At 34.4% G+C, this 14,513-nt stretch overlaps 1 long non-coding RNA gene across 1 annotated transcript; it reads left to right on the forward strand.

The window, feature by feature from the left end:
* The first annotated feature begins 11,339 nt into the window (after positions 1–11,339).
* LOC131046649 (uncharacterized) lies at positions 11,340–14,172 on the forward strand. The gene is made up of 3 exons (XR_009106051.2): positions 11,340–11,593; positions 11,778–11,855; positions 11,996–14,172. It is a non-coding gene; the product is annotated as an uncharacterized LOC131046649 (long non-coding RNA).
* Positions 14,173–14,513: the final 341 nt, after the last annotated feature.

Genomic DNA, 14,513 nt, shown 5'->3' on the forward strand with positions numbered 1-14,513 from the left:
TTAATCTTTTCTTGCTTTGGTATAGTGGTGTTTGAACTGGCAAGAGAGGCGGGACTTATATATGATGTGGAGGAAATGGCTTCTCTATTATTAGGAACGGTAATCTCTGGTTGATGGCTGATATTATGGCAATACGCAAAGGGATTTGCATTGCCCAGGATTGTGATCTCTACACCATTATGTGGGAACTTGATACATTGATGGTAGGTAGATGGAATGACTTGCAAGGCATGTATCCAAGGTCTCCCTAATAATAGATTGTATGGCAGAGGAAGGTCCAGAACCTGACAGATGATGTGCTTTATCATAGGGCCCACTTGGATTGGGAGTACCACAGCTCCTTTGGATGAACGCTTTGCATCGTCATAGGATTTGATTGTGATCTTCTTGCGAGGATCCACTGATTCTATGGCATATCCCAATGCTGTGACAAACTGTAGTGTACAAATATTCTGGCCTGCTCCATTATCTATCAAGACTCGTTTGGTCCTATGTTGGTTGATAAAGCCTTCATTGTGTAGTGAAGCGTTATGAGGTTGCTAGAAGGAAGAGTTGTCACTTCCGGAAAAAGTGAGACAAGGTGATGACTTTAGACTTCCAACCATGGCTTGAAATTGGTCTGTATTCAGATTTGCAGGGACTAACGCCTCTTGGAGTGCTTGATCCAAGATGTTTTTATGAGATGGTGATAGGCGCAAAAGCTCTAAAATGGATATAAGTGCAGGCGTTTTATCTAATTGTTCCACAAGATTGTATTGCTTTGGTATGGAGGTGGTGCCTTGTGGAGCTGCCTTTATGGTAACCTTGCCACAACATGTAACAACATTGCAATTGGAGTAGGGATTTTTCATGGTTATAGTTGCAACTTGTTCATTGGCATCATACAGGTGATTTACAGTATAATTATACATAGCCTGTGTATAATCATTGGTATTAGTGCCTCTATTGGAAGTGGAAGGACCCCTTTGATCTTGTGATGGAAGTGGATTTTTGAACATCAGATGATCATTATTTGTTGTTTTTGGGTCATGTCCTTCTATTTCAATTTCTCCTCGGTCAATAAGATCCTGAATAAGATCTTTCAATCGATAACAATTACTTGTCTTGTGTCCTCTCCCTTGGTGGAAATCACAGTGTTTAGTATCTCGCCACCATGCGGGTTTGACCTGAGGTTCATAGTTTGATGTTTTAGGGAGAGTGACCAAATTTTGAGAAATGAGTTGTCGCAATACTGTTTCAATGGGTTCCCCTAAGGGAGTGTATGTGCGTTTTTGTTTTTGCTGACGAGGCCTTGGTTCATCGTGAGATGTGATGCGACCTTGATTAGAAGGAACATTTGTGTTATTCTGAGGTGGAGGATTCTATCCTACAAACCGAACCACAGGTTGTGCACTTTGTATAGTCCTAGCATCCACAACCCCATCGTTGACGATATTCTTGTTTTTGTTCCAGAAGCTTGGTTTATCACTATTGAAGCGTGGGCGAGGACCATCCTTTAGTTCATTATAGATTTTGATGAGTCCTTTCTTGATGAGTGCCCGTTCACACTTCAAACCCTTGGTGATCATATCATTAAAAGAGTCTGTGTCTTTAACATCCAGGTGAAATTCCATTTCTTTATTTAAGTTGGAAATAAATATTTCCACTAGTTCTCGTTCAGGTAACTGAAGAGAACGCCTGCTAGACATTTGACACCATCATTGCAGGAATACTGAGAATAGTTCACTTGGTTTTTGTTTAGTGTTGCACAGATCAGCCATGGTGATGTCGCCTTCAATGTTATGAGAGTAATGAGCTAGGAACTTCTGGATGAGTTCCTCAAATGTTCTAATGCCACCTGGTAGTCGGGAAAACCATGATGTGGTTGTTCCTCCCAAGCTTTGGGGAAAAAGGCGCATTAGGTATGTGTCTTCATATGCCACTTCGAGATAAGCGGAATGAAATTCTCTGACATGATCATGAGGATCTCCCTTTCCTCTATATTTTTCAAATTTGGGTGTTTCGAATCCTCGTGGAAAGGGTGGCATATAAAGACTCCTATCAAAAGGATAGGGACAGATGTCATTGAGTGAGAATTGGTTAGTTTTGACACCACTATGAAGTTGTTGGGTGAGATTCGCGACTTGTTGCCACAACATCTCCATTTCATTTGGAGGAGGAGGTGGTGGGTTACCTCGAGGAATGTTATATCTGATGGGATCTCTACCTCTCTCCTCTTCATGGCGACTTTGTCTTTCTAATGCCTGTCTTAATTGGGCAAGATCAAAGTCAGAGGGGAGTTTTGCTCCTTCTTGAGCGAGCTTTAAGAAGTGAGCATCCGCATTGCTCCTGAGTATTTCGTCAAAAAGTCTATTAAAGAGAGGGTTATGCTGGGCCCTTTCTATTGTTGCAGGAGTAGGAGTACTTGGGTTTTTGTCATTTGCATTTCCTCCAAGTGCTTCTTGAAATTCATTGAGATTTTCCTCTTCTTCTTCCATTTCTATTTCTCATTGCCTTGATTGTGATCGGGTTTGGGCCATTTTGTTTACAAGCTTTTATTGAAGTTGTGTGAAAATGATGATGAGTTGTTGATGAAATGAAAGATTGATGGTTGGTGAATGGTTTTGCATGTAAATCTCTAGCACTTTTAAGGTAGATGTAACCGAAATTCCTTTTTTGAATTGCTTGTTTGTTTTTGATAAGGTTGGATGTGATAAGGTGTAGAGAAATCTGAGATGTGTTACAGATTTAACTACCTAGTAATGAGAGGATTCACTCATGAACTAGTTTTAACCTGCGTAGATGTGTCTCTTAGGATGAGCTTATCCTAGATGTAGAAACAATCTAAAAAGTGATGTGATGTGTTTGATTCAAGCAATATCTAAAAAGAGAACTTGGGACAAGAACCTCTTAATGTTTTGAGAGTTGGAACAGATTGATGATAAAGTGATGATGGATGAATAAGATGATGAATGAAATGTTTTCAACTTCAATAAAAGCTTTGTGTTACAAATGGGACAAACTCTACCTCTTCCCTTTCAGGTGTTGGTGGTATTTCTCGAGCTGTGTTGTATGTGATACAAACGTTTGGGAAAAAGTTGGGATTAATCTTACCTCCATGGTTTTTGTGATAACTCAGAGCTCTATATTGCATAAAAGCTCTGCAGTTAAATGATTCTGAATCAAATTCATTTGTTTTGCCTTGAAGGTAGAGACGCATGTGACGTAGAAAAACTCTATGAGAGACAAAGATTTGTCTATTGATATAGAAGAATTTCCTCCTTTTGATCAAAGCCTTTGAGCTTAATGGTCTTCTTTTCAAGTTGATATTCTGACGATGCTTCTTCTTTCGCAAGATGTGAAGAATGGTCATAAAATTTGACTCTTTGTTGTTTTCACTTTGTTTTTTATGTGTTTGGTTGTTTTGAAAAAAATGTTTGGTTGGATGAATACTTTGTTTTTCTTTTGGGAAGTGATTTTTTGATTTTTCTTTGACAAGAAAACAAAGCAAGCACACAAACACAAGAATGTAGCCTCAAAGGCACAAATGAGTATGGGTCTAGATCAACCCAATCCTTGGACTTTTATGTGACCCTTCCTTTAGATGTATTTTAAGGTGTATTTCCAAAGCCTGAAGTCGGCTCAATTTGCACTTGGTCTTTAAAACGAACACACTTCAAACACTTTTTATCCCTAAGGTCAAATGGCCAGTTGTGATAAATTTAGCCCACATCTTGATATTTCTTCAACTTTGGTACTACATACCTTATGAATCCCGCCTTGGCAAGTAAGGATGTGATATACTAAGTCTTGCATGAGCATAACAAATAGATGATCCCTATGATGGGGGAGTCACCAGTTTTATCAAGCCACAAGTGACCTTTCAAAAAGCTATGTTTCTACTCAAGGAAATATGTATGGTGAGTATCTTGGGAGCAAAACCATCTATGCTCTTGCACTGAATTATATCTCAAATATTCTCAATCAATAGAATGGGTGGGCTACTACTTAAAGGTGTTTAGTCATGTTCGATATTTTTGGACATAAGTTCATTCTGCAGTGACTCACTTAAGAGCCTTGTAACCAGTGGTGGGGCCCATTTGTCCTTTCAGTCAGTTACACTATAGGAACAGCTATACCCAAGGCTACAACTTTCACTCACACCTGATTTCTATAGCGGCTCGAAGGATTTACCACTCGAGGTCATTCCCAAGAGTATCGATCCCTTGGTAGGCCTCTTTTAAAAAGATAAAATTTGAGTGTTACTAACACTTTTCTCTTTCACCTAGGACCACAAGAGCCAAGGGAGAGGATAGTGTGTGTTAGAAGTAGGACCACTCAACCAACTCTTTTGCACAAGTGTGCCAAACACAAAATTCACTTGTTCCTTTTAACTTGTCATCGCAATGATTTTCTATCTATTTGGAGATGTTGCTCCAACAATCATGGTGTCCCTTTTAATTTTCAAAGGCAATTGTTTGAGTAAACTGGAATTTGAAAATCCTGGTCAACTTAATGAAAAACATGTTTGCATGAAGTAAAATTGCTTTAAAAATGAGACAAGTTGATTGTGAATTTTATTTGCACCAAAAATGGAAGTGTGGATTGTGAGTTTTATCTTGATGCAAGAAATAAAATTTGTCTTGTTGATTTTAAGCACCAAAAGAATTTGTTCCTAACTTTGCAAAAAAAATAAATTTGCGTGTTTGTTTTTGTGATTCTTTTTAACTTTGAACAAGTGTGATTCTTTTTAGAACTCTAAATGAAAGATGTGGTTCTTTTTAAAACTCCAAATGAATGTGTAGTTGATTTTAACCGAAAAGGAAAATGAATTTATTTTATCCTAACTTGAAAGACGAAGTTAGAAATATGAAAAAATTTATTTCCCAAGCTAAAATTGCTAAAAAATCCTATTGTAGGGGTTAGTTAAAACCCGCACAAAAGATAATTAGTTAGAAAAATCCGCATGTTTTGGTGGGCTTCTACAAGCCTAAAATTTTTGGTTTTTGGTTACAAGGAATTTTCTTACAACTCTCTGTTACAATAGCTCTACTCTGTGTGAAAACAGAAGTGCTATTTAACACGAAAGAGCAACAATATAGACAATAGCGCAAAATATCAATTTGCGAAGGTGCTAAATTGAGAACAAAAACGCAAGAGAATGACCTGTGTGTCAATTAAAACTTTCAAAAGTTAGTAGTCTTCAAAACGATTTCTCTTTGATTCACGTCAGGTTCACCAAATGATGCTCTGCAAAAAGGATTAGAAAATTTGTTTGATGACAACACACACAATAGCACAAGAAACAAACGTTAGTGTTAGCAACAAAAGATTATCCTAAACAGGCATATCAAGAGAGATATTAAGCATGAAATAGAAAGCATATAAACATAGAATAAAATAGCTAATCAAGATGCTCATAGTTGCTTCTCCCTTGTTCCTCTCCTCTCCAAGTTCCACATGAGTGTAGCTCTCAGCTTTTAGCACTAGCCATGGATGCCATATGGAGATTCAAGATGGTTGAATATGATAAGCAAATGCTATGCAAGTGTAGATAGTGATGCTATGAAAAAGCTTTATGCTAATACCAGTATAACAACAATACTCTAATGCTTCCTCTTTGCTCGAAGAGAAGGGTTCTATTTATAGAAGAAATGGGGAAATGAAGGGTTAAGATTGAGTAATTTTACCAAGGGTTAGGATTGAAAGATATTCAATCCATGTGAGACTTTCAACCCAATCCCATGCTGACAAGTGTCACCATGAGGAGGCTTGAGAGGAGAGATAAGGAGCATTAAATGCTTGAGGGGACATGATGGTTACCCTAGTCAAAGAAATAAATGCTTTGAAGAGACACATGGGTTACATGAGGGTTAAGTTAGAGGTCAAAGTCCTTAACCACGGGTGCAAGTGGAATTAACCATTAATGGTCATGTAAGAGCCATAAGTGGTTTGGAAGACTTTAGAGGTTAATTTGTTGAACACACAAATCATTAATTGCTTTTCAAAGACTTTGGAGTCTTTGAGAAGTGACTCCAATTTGCTTAGGAATGTGACAATATTTAGGGGATGGATTAGGTTAATTAGGAAAGGTTTAGAAGAATCTAGAAGGGGTTTAGGCATGCAAGTGGATTTTGTAGGAAAATGCAAGTGGGAGGAATTTTGGTATTTTCAATTAAAATAAAATCATTTATTTCAATTAAATGGTGTAATTTGCATTTGGATAAATATTCAAATAAATATTAATTTATTTAAATGAGAAAAAGAAAGATAAAGCATTAAAATGCTTGAAGACTTTGAGGGAAACCATTAAAGGCTTGAAGACTTTAAGGGAAGCAATTAAAGTCTTAAGAAGACTTTAAGGGAAGCCATTAAGTTTGAAGACTTTAAGGGAAACCATTAAAGGCTTAAGAAGACTATAGAAAGAAGCCGTTAAGTTTGAAGACTTTAAAGCCATTAAGTTTTGAAGACTTTAAGGGAAACCATTAAAGGTTTCAAATGGGTGAGGATAAATAGAATTTTAAATAAATAATTTATTTAAAATAGTTGTGCAACTTGCATTTGTAGGAAAATGCAAGTGGGTGGAGGATAAAGGTGATTTAAATAAATGATTTATTTAAAATAGTTGTGCAACTTGCATTTGTAGGAAAATGCAAGTGGGTAGAGGATAAAGGTGATTTAAATAAATGTTAATTTATTTAAATGTGAGAGAAAATTTAATTAAATAAATATGATTTATTTATTTAATTAATGGTCTGAATTTGGTTAAGTGAATTAAATCAAATAAATTGAATAATTTATTTAATTAATAGGAGAAGAGGGTTAAGATGAATTAATTAAATATATTAATTTAATTAATTATTGATTGATGGTTAAATAATCAAATAAATACTAAATATTCATTTAATTAAATGGACAGATTTATGTGACTACAGTTAATGTATATGGGTTCACATTTTCACTTTTATTGATGAGGGTTTGAGGACTTTAGAGTTCACTATTTCAAATGGCTTCAATGGTTTCAATGTAAATTGCATCAAGGGTTTACATTTATACTGTTTGAGAGAATCCAAAACATTGTATCAATTGGCATCAAGGGTTTACACTTTCACTCTTTAATGGGTTAAGTTGAGCTATTCAAAACATTTCCTTCGCTTTCAAGGGTTTAAATATCAATTTTTTTAGGGATTCACTTTCACTGTCACTCTTTAAGGGTTTCGATATCAATTTTTGTAGGGATTCACTTTCACTATCACTATTTAAGGGTTCATAAATTCACTTTTATTGTTTAAGGGTTTGAGGGCTTCTGAATCACTATTTTAATTGTCATTAACGGTTTCATTTTCATTGTCTATGGGTTTACATTTCTACTCTTTTATGGGACAAGGTTACCTATTCGAATCTACTCCTCAAATTGAAGGATTTCAATTTCAATTGATTGAGGATTTCACTTTCACTATTACGGTTTTAGGGCTTCACAATTTCACTTTTCTCCTTTAAGGGTTTTGAGGGATTCCAAATCACTATTTCAATTGCCATCAACGGTTTCAATTTCATTGCCCAAGGGTTTAGCTATACACTGGTTTATATTTGTAGGTGAACAATTTGAATATATTCCTTCGGGGTGAAGGGTCCCAATTTCAATTGTTTGAGGGATTCACTTTTCATTGTTTTTGTTTAAGGGTCCACAAATTTGCCTTTATTATTTAAAATTTGTTTGAGGGCTTGCAACTCACCGTTTCAAATAGCATCAAGGGTTTACATTTCACTGCAAATGTGTTATATAAATAGTTGTCATGTTTCTTCAATAGTTGTGAAGTGAATGAACTACCAATTACCTTTACTATAATAAAAAGGGTTTAATTCATACTTGGTTTCATTGTTGAACCTCTTTGTTTATAACTTTTATAATCAGTTGCCATGTTTCTTCAATAGTTGTGAACTGAATGATTTGACCAATTTCGTTCATTAGTTGTGAAGTGAATTAACAACCAATTACCTTTAATGTAATGAAAAGGGTTTAATTCATACTTGGTTTCATTGTTGAAGTTCTTTGTTTATTACTTTTATAAGTAGTTTCCATGTTTCTTCAATAGTTGTGAATTGAACGAATGACCAATTTAGCTCAATATTTGTGAAGTGAATGAAGGCCAATTACCTTTAATGTCATGAAAAGGGTTTAATTCATAATTGGTGTCATTGTTGAAGTTCTTTGTTTATTACTTTTATAACTAATTGTCATGTTTCTTCAATAGTTCGTTAACTGAATGAATGACCAATTTAGTTCAATAGTTGTGAAGTGAATGAATGGCCAATTACCTTCAATGTCACAAAAAGGGTTTAATTCATACTTGATTTGATTGTTAAAGTTCTTTGTTTATTACTTCTATAAGTAGTTACCATGTTTCTTCAATAGTTGTGAACTGAATGAACGACCAATTTAATTAAGTAGTTGTGAAGTGAATGAACGGCCAATTACCTTTAATGTCATGAAAAGGGTTTAATTCATACTTGGTTTCATTGTTGAAGTTCTTCGTTTATTACTTTTATAAGTAGTTGCCATGTTTCTTCAATAGTTGTGATCTAAAACAATGACAAATTTCCTTCAATAGTTGTGAGGTGAATGAAAGGCCGATTACCTTTAATGTATTGAAAAGGGTTAAATTGATACTTGGTTTCATTGTTGAAGTTATTTGTTTATTAATTTTATAAGTAGTTGTCATGTTTGTTTTATATTTGTGAACTGAATGAACATCCAATTTCTTTCAATAGTTGTGAAGTGATTGAACAACCAATTACCTTTAATGTAACAAAAAGGGTTTAATTCACGCATGTGAAATTGAAAACCTTAACCCCTTAAACATTAACAATGAAATTGAAAACATTTACTGTCGAATTGAAATCCTTAAACCCTTAAAAATTAACAGTGAAATTGAAAATATTTACCTTCAAATTGAAATACTTAAACCCTTAAACATTAATAGTGAAATTGAAACCCTTAACACATTTGAGTATACTATTCCTTACATTGGTTTAAGGGTATACAATACACCCTTGTAGTGGCATCAACTACGCATCCCTTCTCTTTAAGTATCACTCATCCATATAAATGAGGATACAACAATATATGTATACACACACGTGCATGCGTGCGCACGCTCACACACACACACACACACACATGAATGAGATTGAATCCCTTAAACTATGAACTAAAACCCTTAAAGCCAAGTTTGACATATCATGCATATATTTATGGACATGTCTATGCATAAGTGTATGTGCATGTATATGCATATATGTATGCACATGTGTGTGTGTACAATTCTGTATGTACATTTCCATACGTACACGTATGTATGTACATGTATGTTTGTATATAACTCGGTGCTGAAAATGAAACCCTTAAACCCAAGTTTGACATTTCTCAGGTGCATATACATTTCAATATATGTACATATATATATATGTGTGTGTGTGTGTGTGTGTGTGTGTGTACACACATTTATGCATATACATACATGTATTTCCAAATACATATGTACATGTTTTTCACTATATGTATGTACATTTTGTATATATGTATGTACGTTCATGTATGTATATAGGGTAGAGGAGCCAGAACGTGCACACCCTAACTTTAGGGGTCCATGAGGCAAGCCACATGGATCCACATACCAAGTTTGACAGCTGGCCAAGCTAACTGTTGAGTTGCCTACACCAAATCAAAATTATGTATGTGCATATATATCAGGACAACAAAAGTAGTAGAAATAAAAAGTACTTTTAGGGGTGGGGGCCAGAAGTTGAAAGGCATTGAACTAGCTACCACAAAGGTCTATATTCTATTCTTTAGGGGTGAGATTTAGTCCTATTATATATTTGTTGCATGTGATCATATCTTAAAATAAAATATACGATTTTATGTGGAATAGAATTTGCAGTTAAATATTAATATATTTTATATTATAATATAATTTATATATAATATTTATTATATTTTAAATATATCTATCTCTATTTCTTCATATTTTTTCTTTCATCTCATTCCATCTCTCTACTCATATATCTCTTCATTTGTCTACCTCTCTTTATGTATCACTTCCTATCTCTCTCTATCTTTCTACTATCCATCTCCCATTCTCTTCTCTCTCCTATTATATTTACTCTTCCATCCATTTCTATCCCCCTCTTCATTCTCTCTTTATCTCTATGTCTCCACTCCTCTCCATATCCCTCTCCATCTTTATCTCCATCTCTATCTATACCTTCATCTTTATATCTCCTGGATCATAATCTCTTTACCCCTCTCTTTTTCACTTTTGTCTCCTCTGTCTCTCCCTATTTCTGTCTCTCTCAATTTTTTAGCTCAATTATCTTCCTTATTTAGTCTTTTTATTTCAATTCTATTTGAATCCTTGTAATTGGATGGAGGCTTAATTATCTTCCTAATTTAGTCTTTTTATTTCAATTGTATTTAGATCATTGTAATTGGATGCATGTTTGATTTGAAGTTGTCATTTATCCATTGAAACTTTATTACATAAATATTATTTTTTAAATGACGTACCTATTAACCTCATGTATTGCTAGTTCAGTCGTTCGGTAGATTTCTCGTCTCTTTGGAATCTTGTGAGTTGTCCCATTATACTTCATGCGATTCTCGCCTTTTGCAACCTCCCTATATTTATTGACACGTGATGTTCAGTACGAAGAAAATATGAAGCAGGAAACATCGACGAAGCCACATCTGACGTCTAAAATCGTTTTTGCCATGTGAATGTCATTATCATTGTCGGAATACCAAATACAACAATAAGTTAATTCTGACTGGGCTGTCCGTCCAGAATGACTAATTTTTTTATGACAGCTACGGAATAGACTTTATGGTGAAGACCCCATCGAACCGTAGATCCAAAACTACTTAACGGCTCGGATTCAAACGTAGAGGAGACGCAACCAGAAAATTACACCACGAAGATTCTTTTTCCAGTCCCTTTCTAACGAGGGTAGATTTATTTTACTCGCATTGTGTTTTTTAGTTCCTGCCGCTAGGCAGGATACTTATGCATCCGCCTGGTGCATTTATTTTTTTTAGTTAACCAATCAGCTTTCAAAATTATTAAGAATTCATATGAAGTTGTATAGTTTGAATGTTAATATATATTTAAATAATTAAAAAAAAAACATTTAACTTTTCTCTTATTGGCTAATCGGAGTAAGAGTAGTTGTAGAAATTATATTTTTTATTAAATTTATTTGAAAAATTTAATAAAATTTTAGAACTTTGTATTATTTCAATTTTTCATAAGCATTTAGTATTGATAGTTGGCAATCTTATGACACGTTTGGCTATCACATCACCATAAAATATGCAATGAATGCAAGCAAACTGGCAGATGTACAGATACAATCTCCGAACCTCTGCAAAAATCTTTTGCATTCAATGCTTATTGAATGCTTTATGCGGAATTAATATTTTTCAAGCATTGAGAAATTAATATGTTTCAGGCATTGAGAAATGCAATTTATGTGGTTAATATTTTCCCACTGAACAACGAGCATAGCATTAGTTAGGTCACAGTAGTTTGAGCTTGGTAACAAGATTGATTAGGTATTGACTTCTTCATTTGTTATTCAAATTTTGTTTTAAAAATTCTGCTTTATTCAATACCTTTGTTTGTCTTTCAAGCTTTGTTTTAAAAATTCTGCTTTATTTTCGAAGCTAACTTGTAGATTTTGGTTCTGATATGTCAATTTAATTTGTTTGCTTAAGTTTCCAGATTCCTATTTTGCAGGCATTGTAGATCATCGGCAACAAATTCTCTTAAAGTTTGCTGAGATTTTCCTCTCGATAAGATCTTGGTTATCTAGATGTAAAAAAAAACTTTAAATCTTTGACTGTAAACATTGTAACTTGAATTTGGCATTGGCTTTGATAATTTTTATTAGGTTATAAAATAAAATAAATTTAAATTAGCGTTTGAATTGATTTTTCTTATCGCTTGTGTTGCAGCACAACCCATAATAGACAATTGTAATTTGAGACAGCTAGTGGCAGTTTTATCAGCGCCATTTTTGGCTTCGGTCAGTTTCCTTCTCGATTTTATTCATAGCTATTTGTAATTTCATGGTTTACATGTTCAGTTCCAATGTATCTCCTCAAACATAAATATTGAGAATGAAATCTATTATTAATCAGATATTCCAACCCCCTCTGTAAAATATGTTTATTCTGCAAATTTTTAGAGTTACCATGCTCTTCGTTGTCTAAAGCATCTCTAGAGATCTCAGGTTTGCCAAACATTCCCTCATTCTCAAGGAAAAAAGGCTTCTAATGGCTCAAACACATTTGCAGTGGATTTTGATGCAGCCTAAACAAGAGATATATCAAAATCAACCAGCTCAGAAGAATTTTGAACTTCTTGTTGCACCGTTTTCTCAAAACCCAACTCTTGAAACTGATATAGATTGATAATAGGATAAAGAAATAGATGTCAGCATCCCATCACCAGACTGGAACTGTAGTTATTAGAATAACAACTGAACAACATACATAAATGAAATACAACTTTCCAAATACAAAAACAATTTCCAACTACCATCTATGGTATATCACCCCACATCTCAACAGAACAAAAACAACTAAATTTTCTGAGATAAAAATTTTAGAAACTCCTTTTAGTTTTCTAGCTAGTGAGACTTAGCCATCAAATACTCATACACACCAACTAGAACACCAAGTCCAAAGCTTGGGTATTTATAAATTCTTCTGTCATGGATGTACTATTTGGCAGGAGCTGATCAATCTTGTTGACTTGGAAATCATACATAATCGCAGAAGGATTTATGCCACTTTTGCAATTTCAAGTAGCAATTTTATTTTTTATTTTTGAACTGGTAGGCTTAGGTGCAAATCTTAGAAAAAATTGTAATGTAGAAACTAGAGCTGCAAATTTCATGCTTCACAGGATGGCTATCTGTAAATTGCTATCAAAAAATCTAGGAAGAAGCTGCTGAGAAAATCATCCAGGCCACTCCATGGAACCACTGTACTCTAGATTTTGATTTTGCTATTGAACTGGAACAAGAGGTCAAAAACTAGGGGTACAAAATTTAACAAAAAGTATGCGAAGTAATAATACATTTGTAGGATTCTACAAGGGACTCTCAAAAGCCAATTAATTTCCTGCTTCCTCGTAAACTAAAAACTTGTCTTTACCTTTACAGGTACCTTTACTTGAGGGGCAAGTCTTTGAATCTACCCAAAAGCGAATAGGGAAAACCTTCTAGTAAGATCTACATTTTGATTTTGTTTTTGGAGCTGATGACAGCTTTGAGTTCAACTACTAGCAGCCATTCATTAATCATCTGAATTAGAATCCTTCCCCTGGATATGCTCTGTCAGCAACCACCATAGATTGCCATCGGTAGTGTGTATTGTCACTGATACCCAGGGATTTGTCCAAATACCTATCACAGTAGGATATCCGCTACTATAAAAAAAATTCCTCTCTTGTAGACCTTACAAGAACATATCTGCAAAAGCTGAACAAACTGATTGATGGAATTCTTTGCAGTTAACTTCTCAACAATATCTCCAGTTGTAAAGAAAAGCATTATCAATTCAGGACCAATACCTCGGGTCCATATAAATTCCCCATACTATTATTGTCTTTCTCCACCTTTTGGTCTCCATATGCTCTAATTGATTTCTAATTTTAACATGAAGAAGTCATTTTTTATCCTTATGCCAAAACTCTTTACCAAAATGAAGGTAAATTTTTAGAGGATTTTCATAAGTAAACACTAAGGCTTCGACCCACTAGAAGGACCTTATTATTCCAATGAGCTCCATTTCCAGCTGAATAGTGCAAGAAGTTGGGACTGCGCCAACATCACAGCAGAAAAGAACTTGCTCTCCAGACTTCGGCTCTCTTTAGCTTAAACACATATCTGCTCTACTAATTTTCTTTGATCTTATCTACCTGGTATTTCTTCATATTCAACCAAGCATATACTTGTTAAATTTAGCTCATGGAAGTAACCTTGAGTCCCGTGAAGCCAGAGAAAATTGCAAATTTGAGCACCTGGATCCTTTCTTTAATGGTTAAATGTATTCCCTGTATACAGCCAGCTCTTTTTCCTTTACCATAAATCAATTCTATTGGAGAAATGAATGCCCATTCACATGTCCCGCTAGCTCATTGTATGAATAACAGCTGTTACAAAACAAAATGATGTGTCTCAAAGTTTTCTAAAGTTACTAATTTACTTTATTTTTTACTTCGCTTGCATCATTTAAAGCTTTTAATAAAGGGTTTTAAAAAATATTCCTTAAACCATGTACCAGAAATGGGAGTCTTTTTAGTTAACTTAATTTTGCTTTTTATTTACTATTGAATACTTTTTTATATTAAGAATAAGGAGATAAAAAATACAAGAGATTGCAGAGTATCAGAGAATAGAGGCTAAGCTTCACACCACCTAAAAAGAGTATTTACAATGAACCAGCAGCATATATAACTTAAATT

The sequence above is a fragment of the Cryptomeria japonica genome, chromosome 4, assembly GCF_030272615.1.
Source record: "Cryptomeria japonica chromosome 4, Sugi_1.0, whole genome shotgun sequence".
Taxonomy (NCBI): Eukaryota; Viridiplantae; Streptophyta; class Pinopsida; order Cupressales; family Cupressaceae; genus Cryptomeria; species Cryptomeria japonica.